This window comes from Lathyrus oleraceus, chromosome 1, assembly GCF_024323335.1.
Source record: "Lathyrus oleraceus cultivar Zhongwan6 chromosome 1, CAAS_Psat_ZW6_1.0, whole genome shotgun sequence".
Taxonomy (NCBI): domain Eukaryota; kingdom Viridiplantae; phylum Streptophyta; class Magnoliopsida; order Fabales; family Fabaceae; genus Lathyrus; species Lathyrus oleraceus.
This window is the reverse complement of record NC_066579.1, coordinates 204,775,387-204,786,542: the sequence shown is the minus strand read 5'-3', so window position 1 is coordinate 204,786,542 and position 11,156 is coordinate 204,775,387. Positions and strand designations below refer to the sequence as shown.

The window sequence follows — 11,156 nt, the reverse complement described above, 5'->3', positions numbered from 1 at the left end:
TCATGGTACCTAGACTCTGGGTGCTCACAACACACGACTGGAAGAAGGCTTACGTTCCAAGATCTGGAACTTAAGTCAGGTGGCTTTGTGGGTTTCAGAGGTGATCAGAAATGGAATATCATAAGCTCCAGAATAGTTGGTACCGACTCTCTCCTTTCTATTACTAATGTTTTATTACTTGAAGGATTAATGCATAACTTATTGTCCATAAGTCAATCAAGTGACAATGGTTATGATATAATCTTTAATCAAAAGTCTTGTAAAGCTATTAGTCATAAGGATGGATCCATCCTTTTTAATGTCAAAAGGAAAAATAAAATTTATAAAATTAGACTTCCTGACCTTAAAAATCAGAATGTAAAATGTCTTATGTCCGTTAATGAAGAGTAATGGGTCTGACATAGACGATTGGGCCATGTTAGCATGAGGAGGATTCTTAGCTAAGTAAGCTTAATTTAGTCAGAGGCCTTCCTAATCTAAAGTTTTCTTCAGACTCTCTTTGTGAAACATTTTAGAAAGGCAAGTTTCAAAAACTCCTTTCAAAGAAAATGATGTTATTTCTACCTCTAGGCCTTTGCAACTTCTACACATTGATCTTTTTGGACCAGTGAAAATTGCTTTTGTCAGTGGCAACAAGTATGGTTATTCACTGTAGATAACTACAACAGATGGACATGGGTTAAATTCTTAAGACACAAGGATGAGTCACATTATGTGTTTTCTACCTTCTGCTCTCAAGTGAAAAATGAGAAATACTTTAGAATTATTAAAGTCAGAAGTGATCATGATGGAGAATTTGAAAATAAAGATATTGAAAAACTCTCTGATGAAAGGCATTTCCCATGATTTCTCTTGCCCTAGAACTCCACACAAAAATGGAGTTATATAGAGGAAGAATAGGACTTTGCAAGAGATGGCAAAAACCATGATCAATGAGACTAATGTATATAAGCACTTCTGGGAAGAGGTAGTTAACATAATGTATTACATTCATAACATGATCTCTATAAGACATATTATGGGTAAGACTCCTTATGAATTGTGGAAGAACATAAAACCCAACATTTCATATTTTCACCCTTTTGGTTATGATTATTTTATGTTGAACATTAAAGACAATCTAAACAAGTTTGATTCTAAGGCACAAAAGTGTATTATGTTAGGATACTCTAAACGCTCTAAGGGATATATAATATACAACATAGAAACACGAGTTGTTGAGGAATCAATTCATGTTAGATTTGATGACAAGCTTGACCCTGAAAAGTCAAAGATAGTTGAGAAGTTTACAAATTTAGAGATCACCTATTCAGGCTTTGAAGGTAAAACTTCAAAAGCAAAAGATGTTGAGGTAAAAGACTCTGAAACTGTTCAACCATAAGTTGTTGAAGTTCAGACTCCTGTGAGGAAGAACATAAAAATATCCTCACACTCTTAAGAATTAATTTTGGGAGATAAAACTGAACCAGTCAGAACCAGATCCTCATTCAAACTTTCTGAAGAGACACTTCTAGGTTTGCTGTCCCTCATAGAACCTACATGTGTTGATGAAGCACTTCTAGATACTTAGTGGATTCTGGAAATGCAAGAAGAATTGAACCAATTATCCAAAAATGACGTGTGTACCCTTGTGTCTATACCCAAAGGAAATCATGTCATTGGGGAAAAATGGGTCTTGAGAAACAAGCTGAATGAATAAGGAGATGTGGTAAGGAACAAGGCCAGATTGGTTGCACAAGGCAATAGTCAGCAAGAGGGGATTGTCTATACTGAGACCTTTGCACCAGTTTCCAAGTTAGAGTCTATTTATCTTTTAATTTCTTTGTTGTTAACCATAACATCATCTTCTATCAGATGGTTGTTAAGATTGCATTTATGAATGGTTACATAATTGAAGAAGTGTATGTACACCAACCTCCTGGTTTTGAAAATCATAAAAACCAAGATTTTGATTTTAAACTTAAGAGTTCCATGTATGGTCTGAAGCAAGCTCTTAGAGCATGGTATGAAAGACTAAGAAATTTTCTTTTAAAAAATGACTTTACCAGGGGGAAGGTAGATACAACTTTGTTCTATAAAACATTAAAATATTATATTCTTGTTGCTCAAATATATGTAGACGGTGTCATATTTGGTTCTGCTAATGCTACTTTGTGCAAGGAATTTTCTAAGTCAATGCAGGAAGAGCTTGAGATGAGTCTGATGGGAGAACTCAAGTTCTTTATGGGTATCCAGATTAATCAAAGTCCAGAAGGAAGATATATACATCAGAGCAAGTATACCAAAGAACTTCTTAAGAAGTTTGACATGTCAGAATGCAAGATAGAAAAAACTCATATGCGTACCACATGTAACCTTGAGAAGGATGAGGTAAGCGCAAAGGTAGAGAAAAACGTATACAGAGGTATGATAGGTTCTCTATTATACTTAACTGCTTCGAGACCCTCCATTTTATTTAGTGTTTGTTTATGTGCTCACTTCCAAACAGATCCTAGAGAATCATACTTAATAAATGTTAAGAGGATCTTCAAGTTCTCAAAGGTACTATTAACCTTGGCTTGTGTTATAGAAAATCAAAAAAGTACAAGCTAGTAGGTTATGGTGATGCTGATGACGCTGGAGATAGACTTGAAAGAAAGTGCACTTCTGAAAGCTGTCAGTTCCTGGGAGACAACTTGATCTCATGGTCTAGCAAGAGACAATCAACCATAGCATTATCAACAACAGAAGTTAAATACATTATAACTTATGGATGCAACACTAAGATGCTCTAGATGAAAAGTCAGCTAGAATATTTTCAGATATATGAGAGTAACATTCTTATCCTCTGTGATAATACTTCTGCTATTTGTTTATCTAAGAATCCCATTTTACATTCTACGAATAAAGATATTGAGATTAAACATCAACTTATACGTGACTATGTGTCATACCCTGATTTTGGTCATGAAATTTTTTCCCATCAATCATTCATTTACATTTCTCCTCATGACCATTTCATCTGGTCATGAAGCTATCCATTGTTTTGTTGATCTATCACCACCTGCTATTCCATAAACCTTTGGGCCTTGCCATTTTTCTTGGTATAGGGTGATTATTTTCCCTTGGTCAAGCAGGACATGGAGCCTTTTATCATTTGACAAAATCGGGTGGAATCTCATGACTAAATTCAATCCATTTTTTGCCTCCCTCGTAAAATACCATATCACCCATTTTGAAACACAATAAAAAAACAAGATCCCGTCTGCAAAGTGTACAACACAGTCACAAACAATTTCGAAGTAATCGACTGGTACCACAAAGGTTTGGTCTTATCTTTCACAAGAGTGAATGTTCCCTTCCCTTGTGATTGCATCAATGATGAATTTATTGGTCACACATTCCAATACCATGTTGGAATAGGGGGTACCTATTTGTCTGTTGCTAATGAGGGTTATTCCAATTTGACAACTTTTGAGTGATTACATAGGTTTAATATCTATCCATCAAATAAAATTACTGATACTGGAACTCTTAATGTTACTGTTAACTGTTCTTGTGGGACTAGTGATGTTTCTAAGGATTATGGTTTGTTTATTACTTATCCTCTTAGAATTGAGATTTCTTTGGAATTTGATTTCGAAAAAGACTAAAGTTGATGCTGAGTTACTGCAGAAGTATAATCTTAGTGTGAATTTTAGTCAAGGGACTGGTTTGGTTTATATTCCTGGGAAAGACACAAATGGTAATTATGTGCCTCTTCACACAAACACTAAAGGTCTATCAGGTGGAACTATCATTGGAATATCTCTTGGAGAAGTAGCAGGACTAACGCTATTAAGATTTTGTATTTATATTACATGTTGCCGAAAGAAGAACGTATGGAATCAAGAATTTCTCTTTGAGGAAACCAGTGTGATCATTGAAGTCTCTAGTAATGCTGCATATAGAACTTCCGATTCTACGAGTCCTGCTAATATCATTGGCATTAGAGTGCAAAAATCAGGGGAGTTTTTGTATGAAGAACTAGCTAATGCTACTAATAACTTCTTCATTTTGGCTAACAAAATCGGTCAAGGAGGTTTCTGTGAAGTCTATTATGCAGTGTTGAACGGTGAACTTATTACACAGAAAGCTGCAATAAAAAAGATGAAAATGGAAACTTGAGTCAACCTCTTCGTAGTTCAAATGGAGAACCTTTGTCATGGACGGAGAGGGCTAAAATTGCTCTGGATTCAGCAAGAGGTTGATTGAAGTTGGAAGTTCATCAGTTCCTACTACTACTATGGCAGGCACATTTGGTTACATGCCACCAGAAATTGCATATGGTAGTGTTTCATCCAAAACAGATGTATATGCGTTCGGAGTTGTTCTCTATGAACTAATTTCTGCTAAAGGAGCATCGAAGTCTCAATTAAACCAACAGAGTGGTGGATCAAACACTGGTGTTGTACCACAAGGACTTGAGAAGTTGCTTGTATCTCAATTAACGCAACAAACCCCTAAAATTTTGCCTAATCAAGTTGTAGCAGAAGCCGGTTCTCATGGTGATGTGGAAACCAATCATGCACAAGATTCAGTTGGTGCAAGGCCAGATATCCCTGTTGAAAGTAACGTTATTCAAGGAGTTAGCACAACGACTCCTTCGATAATTAATAATGGTAATAAAGCGGATATCAGATCTGCAGATATTTGAGCAGAGGTTCGGGCTCAACAACAAGCACAAAGATCAAATCAGTCTCAGGAGTTGGGAGGTCAACCTGTAGAAATGGATACATTTTCAATGATTGCAACGTTACCTATTTTTCATTCACATCAACATTATGGTCATTACAAGTCATAAACCTACAGATTTACAAAAAATTAAGTTGTGAGCCACAACATCGACCGGTGCATGCTTCACCAACAAGGTCTTTCTTTTGCAATGGAAAATCATCTTCCTACGAATTTTATCACGTACAACAACGTTCCTGCATCACCACTTTATTATCATCAGCTTCCTCAATCCCTTTATCCGTATACAGATATTGGGAAGCCTTGGTTTTTAAACGTGATATTAATTTCAAGTGAATGACATGAAAAGAGGCCGAAATTCATTCTTGAGCGGTGCTACCATTGCTTTAAAATATCCATACTCACAAGGAGGGTTGAGAATAATTCTTCAATTTTCTCGTCATTTTCCTGTTAGAACAGGATTCGTAACTGGTTGTGGTGCCACGATATCATACTCAAAGCCACATGATTCATACGGCGAGGGATCAGAATGTTGGTCGTCACCTGCAGAAGCTAGTTGAGAAAGGGTATGTCGACGGAAAATGAAGGGGGTTTAATAATGTTACTGATAACACTGCCAACCTGATGATGATTCCTTTTGAGAAACTATCTTGTACAGAAGCTGCTAGAGTTTTTGTAGGGAAGATCAAAGACTGCAAAATAGTTCAAACGTTATGCCTTTTGAATAGTTAAGACAAAAAAGTCAATTAGAACCGAATCATAATGAAAACCTGGACGTTTCTGAATTGGTTAACCATCTAACTCATCAGTTATTGTCAAAGAATGGATTGATTTATATACAGTTATGACAGGGTGATCTGCTAATCACGACGTAGAACCTCTTCCAAATATTGTTCTCTATATCTCAAGCCGTACCAATTCTACAGTAATTGGACAACAGTGTAACAACACGCCTGGTTTTAGTCTTGGCACCAAAGTGTCTATAACTTCTTCCAACCACCTGAAATCGGTAAGGGAGCTCAAGTTTTAAACTCATAAAAAAGCAAACTCGCAATGTGTGCTAAGCAATGAAGATTTTAATCTGACCATATGCTTATTCGGGCTATTGAAGCAAGTCAAAACTCAGACCAGTACTAACTTGATAACAAGCAGAAGGGCCAAACTGCAGAGGTCCCTTTTAAATCCTTGTGCTCATAGTGAAGCAAGAGCAATCTTTGGTGAGAATTCTGATGGACTTGTTGATGCTTGATGCGAGAAAGCCTGCCAGTTCTGCTATCCTTTTTGAGCCACTGTTCAGATTGTATGGTCACGTACTCACGTCCTCAATCTTCTGATGGAGTCCATCCATTACTCTCGCGGAAAGTACTTGAAACTCTCACTTATCCTGCTCGTAATTATCCGTGTGTGGCAAAAGTTTGCTCCAACTTAGGTTCCATTGTCCTGCAATAGCCCACCAGAATCGTGTCAAAATAGTTACACAATATCGCGCCAGCACCAATTTAATCCATAAACAAACCATATCGCTTGCAATCATCATCCTAAATTCAGCACGGCACCTTGTTCTCCAAATTAACAACAACATGAAATCAGTGTAATTTCGAAAAGAAAAAAAGAAGAAGAAGCATATCCTATTTCGTCTAAGTGAGGAAGGGAGGTAATTTGTTTGTTACCGACGGTAAAAGGACGAGTGGAAGAGTTGAGCAGAGGGACCACAAGGTTGAGAAAGCAATTATTTACCACTGGGAACTTCCAATCCACTCCCGTGGTCCCCATTTGTTCGCACCTATAAGAAGACACAAACCCTAATTTGGAAGGGGCAGATATTGTTCATAAGACAAAAAGATCAGATAGCGGCGAGAAGAACATCAAAACCCTAACGAAATCAATGAAAGTTAAGAAGGAGGAAAGTATGAAGAACCCTATACCTTTTTTCACCGCCATTGGACGAAGCTCATACCGAAGGCAAGGGAGGCGAGTTTTGAGTGCACCGGTGGGAATCGATTGGTGAAAGACTGAAAGATTCAGGCGTCCGCCGCCCAATCGTCATTTGACCTCTTTGTAAATAATTCTTTTTGTTGCTTTCCAGTCGGGTTTCATCTCCGTCGTCGACGTTCGTCGTTGTCGCAGTCATCCATTTTTGGATCTCCTCAAATTGAGAAGGTTCATTTTTTTCTCTGAAAATAATTTGGGTTTCGTTTAGGGAAGAGATTCGTTTATTTTTACTATTCATTACTGATTCCTCTTTAAACATTGTCCTGTATTTTATTTTATTACTTTTTCATTTGAAATGATTGAAACCATTTATTGTCTGCTCGTTTGCTGTGCCATTGGGACTCGTGTGGCTTTCTATTACAACCACCATTCATTAATACCGACAGTTGGCATTATAGTGTGACCGTTGGACTCTTCGGTTTCTGTCACCAAACAGCCAGGCGGCTAGGGTGACAGTTGGACTCTTGACCTGTTCCATTTTCAAGATATGGCCATTGTCGTGGGCTTTGGCCCAACTTACTCCAACGGGCCATTAGTTGGCCTTTTTGTTTGTTTTTTTCTCTTTTGAAGTTTCAGCTTAGTATTTAGGTTTTTGTTGGTCCTAGTTTGATAACTGGTAACTCATGGTTAGGTGGAGATGGTAACTCATGGTCTGTGGCATGTTTGGTTTTGCAACACTTTAATTTCTTTTTACGTTATTCTTTTTAATCCTCCCATGTTCATGTTTTATTATAATTTCTCCGATACTCATTGTTTTTTAATGTTTACCGCTTTTATTTATTTTAATTGACGAAGCATTGATTTTAATTTATGGATTCAACCACTCTTATGTTGTTTATCCATGATTATTTCATCGAGATAACAATAGAATTTCACCGCGTTTCAGTTGGTCGCACATGATCATTCAATGTTGACATGATGCATAAACCGGTTTTGAGCACAGTACTTAGCTGCAATTTCCTCATCTCCACACCCTTGCAAGTCGATTGCCTTTAAGCATCGTCGTCAACCTCACACAACTTACTCTTGGGCTTTCTTATAATTAGACAATTCTCTTGCACTTACACTGAAGCATTGCTCGTTAATTTTTTTTGTCCCGATTTAATTATGTCATTACTTTGAATCCCCATTCAACAAAAATGTACCCCCCCCCCCCATTCCCATGATGTGTAATAATTTTACTGTTTTATTTCTTTATTCGCTTGACTGTTTAGCTAGCTACTAACACAAGAATAAAATCAACCATTTCCAAAAGATCAAAAATAAAGACTCGATCCAACGTCGGGTATTTTTCTCAAATCCATCCATTTCTATTCATCCATTTCTACCCATTCCCTTTCTTTCAAACTACTTCGTTTCAAATCTTTCTCAATCACTCATCAAATGCTTGATTCAACGTCAAGCTGTTTTCACAATAAAATCTCAAGAAAACTTAATTCATATTTAAGACCTTTTCAATAAAGATGGAAATGGAACGTGGTGGATACCACACACTCCTAAGACTAGGGTTAGAGATGGATGTCTCGCCTATCTTAGCTCTCGCCATCATCCAAATCTATCTATTCCATTTCTCTCAAACCTTCATTCAAATTTCTCTTAAAACGTCCATCAAATGCTTGATCCAACGTCAAGCCATTTTCATAATAAAACTCAAAATACTTAATTTCTATTTAACACTTTTACAATAAAGATGGAAATGGAACATGGTGGATACCATGCACTCCTAAGATTAATATTCGAGGTGGATGCCTCGCATATCTTAGCTCTCGCCATCATTTAAAATTGTCAATGCGGTTTCTTCAAACCCTTTCTCAATAAAATTCAAAAACACTTAATTCTTATTTAATACTTTTGCAAATAAGATGGAAATGGAACTTGGTGGATACCACACACTCCTGAGACTAGGATTCGAGATGGATATCTCGCCCATCCAAGTTCTCACCATTACTCCAAACACATCAAACCAATCAGTTTCTTTTCTCGCCGTCGTGCGATTGACCCTTAAACCTTTTCTCAAACAAAAGGTACTTTGTTTCAAAACAATGCAAGGCAATGTTTCTCCACCTGTTTTGGGTAGTCCAACAATGTTTTCGTCGATTGACACAAATTAGTTTTCGCTAAAATCGACTAACAAACAAACATTTTTCTACCCAGAACTACGTAAGCCTTGAGTTCTCTATTGAGATACGTAGGAGTAGGATTTGTAAATCTTGTCAGGCCCACTAATAAAAAACTTAGGTTTAGTCCTTCGTCGAAAATCCAAAAACATTCTTCTCTCTTCCATTCTTTCTTTCCCACCTAATAACTTGAAAAGTCTAACATTTCAAACTAACACTAACACGCACAACTAACCTAATGGTTCCCGTTGAGTACAACAGACGTGAGGGGTGCTAATACCTTCCCCTTGCATAATCGACTCCTGAACCCTGATTTTGTTGCGAAGACCAGTATCATTGTCGTTCTTTCTTCGGTTTTATCGATATTTCCCCTTTCCTTTTAGGAATAAATAAAGGTCGGTGGCGACTCTGTTTTAGTCCATTATTGCGAGCGTGTGATTGCGCTTCGCTAGGTCGTTCTCTCATTTCTTTTCCGAGGTATGACACTATGCTCATAAGGGAATTTTAAAATTTAAATTTATTGATATAGACCATCAATGGGATGATATTTTTACAAAACCCCTTATTGAAGATAGATTTTTTTTCATTCTGAAGAATTTAAAAATTGATTTATGTCCAGAATGAAAAAGATGATTATCTCAGAATATTTAATTTTTCAGAATGGTTTAATGAGACTCTGAGATTTATTGACTCTAAACAATTGATTCTTCTGAAGTGACAAGGTTTCATGGTTCAGAAGTATCCAGTCAGAACCTCTTTGTTAAAATGTTCTATCTTCTGGATATTGAACATTAATACATTAATTAATTATCAATCAATCTTGGTTAGTGAATTAGTTTTAAAGACAACTATATTAGAAACTAAAATGCTTCTAATGGATGAGTAACACATTGGGTGAAGATATCTCTTGGGAATAAGTAAAATCTCTCTATGTCTTCCCCTTGTCAGATTTCTTGCATTGTTCAAGATTTTGTCATGATTCCAAAACCTTTAAAAAACCATTTCACTCACATTTCACACACTTATGCTACTTTTATCCTACACTTTACCTCTATCAATTTATTGTGCCTTTGAATGGATGGATCAACCTGGGAGGGCCCAGGTTATAGGGGCAATATATTGATCTTTTCCCTTATATCCTTCTCTATCTTCTCTATAGGTTTCTGTGCCTTTTGCCACCGACCCTAACCTAGATTGTCTTCTTCAGAGACTTTCTTTTATTTGGGTGTTTTTCTATGCTCCCCTTTGTAAGACCCCAATTTTGACCCTAAGATCCCTCATGATATCTCATAATATGCATTAGCATTGGGATCACACATTGGCATCCTCTTTACCCCTCATTCATTGGGTTTGCATTGGGAGAGATCACCAAGCACCATTTGATTGTATCATACTTTTTATTTTATCATCTTTACTAACTAAAATCCCAAAAATATGTCTTTGCATTTTGTCTAACTCTTTTGTAGGTAGGGCACATGCTCACCTTTGATCTATCAAGCTCATATCTAGGTTTTAAGACCCCCGTTGCAAGGAGCTCAATCAAGAATGAGTCACAATGACTTAAGGCATCATATATGAATCCCCTTGAGCTTCACATGTTATTTTCATAAAGAAATCATCAAGAGTTTGGAGTTGGTTTGCCTTGGAAACCCTAATTCATTTGGGTATCTTGTGTAACTTCTTCAACAAGCTTCTTCACCAATTGATCAAATATTTAAAGGGATACTTAAAATTTCATCATCTTATGCATATATGATCTCCCATGGGTCCCAAAAGTCAAGCGAATTTCAAGTTAGCAAGTTGGTTGATGGTGGTTGACCAGAGGAATTCATCTAATCAAAATTGGGGTTACCTAGACCCTATCTCCTACAATTTTTGTCACATCAAAATTATTCCAAGAGAAAAGTTACTCTAAATGACATTCCAAACAACTTTCATGTTTAGGTCTAGAGCTAGTTTTTCTTGGAAAGTCAATTTTTATGGTGAAAGATTATAGGTCATTTTGTCTAAACCCTAATTTGGAGGTCAACTTCCCAAGGCCATAACTTGCTCAATTTTTATGAGATGAAATATTTCCAAGTTTCACAATCAAATTCAAGATGTCTAATTCAACTTTTATGTTTGGAGGAATAGCTAATTCAACTTTTATGAGCATGTGATATGAGGATACATTATAGGTCATTTTGGACCAATACCATTGAACAAGTGATTTTCCTCAACTTCAAAAATGCATAAATCCTTCATATTAAATCCAAATAAGGTCAAATTTGTGACCATTTTGAAGGAATCTGAGATAGCTACAACTTTTATGAAGGAGTTTTTCTCATTTGAAGC

General features: G+C 36.6%; 1 long non-coding RNA gene and 1 pseudogene across 4 annotated transcripts; one reads left to right on the top strand and one right to left on the bottom strand.

Annotated features, from left to right (window-relative positions):
• Positions 1-1,854: 1,854 nt before the first annotated feature.
• On the top strand, positions 1,855-4,675 carry LOC127099988 (lysM domain receptor-like kinase 3; annotated as a pseudogene).
• Positions 4,676-4,763: 88 nt separating this feature from the next.
• On the bottom strand, positions 4,764-7,816 carry LOC127127761 (uncharacterized). Of its 4 annotated transcripts, XR_007805450.1 has the most exons (7): positions 6,639-7,816; positions 6,384-6,515; positions 6,230-6,269; positions 5,800-6,153; positions 5,484-5,713; positions 5,335-5,405; positions 4,764-5,256 (listed from the first exon to the last, which is right to left on the bottom strand). It is a non-coding gene; the product is annotated as an uncharacterized LOC127127761 (long non-coding RNA). The 4 variants fall into 4 exon arrangements; XR_007805449.1 differs by having other exon boundaries at positions 6,230-6,515; XR_007805451.1 differs by lacking the exon at positions 6,230-6,269.
• Positions 7,817-11,156: the final 3,340 nt, after the last annotated feature.